This window comes from Charadrius vociferus, unplaced genomic scaffold (assembly GCF_000708025.1).
Source record: "Charadrius vociferus isolate BGI_N301 unplaced genomic scaffold, ASM70802v2 scaffold3, whole genome shotgun sequence".
Taxonomy (NCBI): Eukaryota; Metazoa; Chordata; class Aves; order Charadriiformes; family Charadriidae; genus Charadrius; species Charadrius vociferus.
Genome location: NW_009647748.1, coordinates 594,174 through 594,954, shown reverse-complemented (window position 1 = coordinate 594,954; position 781 = coordinate 594,174).

Below are 781 nucleotides of genomic sequence, written 5' to 3'. Positions count from 1 at the left end.
TGGGTGGCTGCTGGATAGAGTGGCATTTCCCTCCACGCTTGTCAAGAGGCAGTCTGGAGATGATTAAGGGCTTTTTTTTTTCTTTTCTTTTCTTGGTCTCCTTTTCTATCCGAGAACCAACCTTGTTCCTATTCAGGCTTTTCTGAGGCTTGTTCCTCCGCACCCCCAATGAAACCTGCCTTTGCTCATCCCCAGCATCACACTGTTGCCCCTCTCCTGAGGCCACCGCCGTGCCTCGGCGAAGGTGATGGGCAGTGGCGTGGCACAGGCATCCTGCAGGCAGGAGCGCAGGCAGTGCAGGGGGCTGAGCGCTGGGCTGGGGACCCCAGTGCGCTCCCCAGGGAGGTCCCAGCGCCTTAACCTGTGCGGGGCAGAAGCAGCCGAAAGCTCATCTTCATGAGCGAGCCGGAGTCGAGCCACAAAACGATGAGGCAAGAGGCTGGAAATCTGAGCTCTGGAGCCATTTCACCATCCTTTGACCTTGGCCGGGAGCACACAGAGGAGGCAAGCGGAGCAGATCCTGCGCGGGGGGAGGCTCCAGTCAGGGGGATGAAGCCCAACGCACGTCCTGTGGCTACAGGCCAGTGGGTGGTGGTGGGGGAACTCGCTTCTCCTGAACCCCAAACCCCTTTGCCTGCCAGGGACCACGTACATTCCCAGGGCTCAGCATCACGCCTGGCTCTGGTCTCCCCTGGGCGATGGGGACGTGTTGCCTGTCCCGCTCTGGGGATGTCCTGAGGAGCTGGAGCAGTGTCTGTCCCTCCTCAGGGAGGTTGGAGGG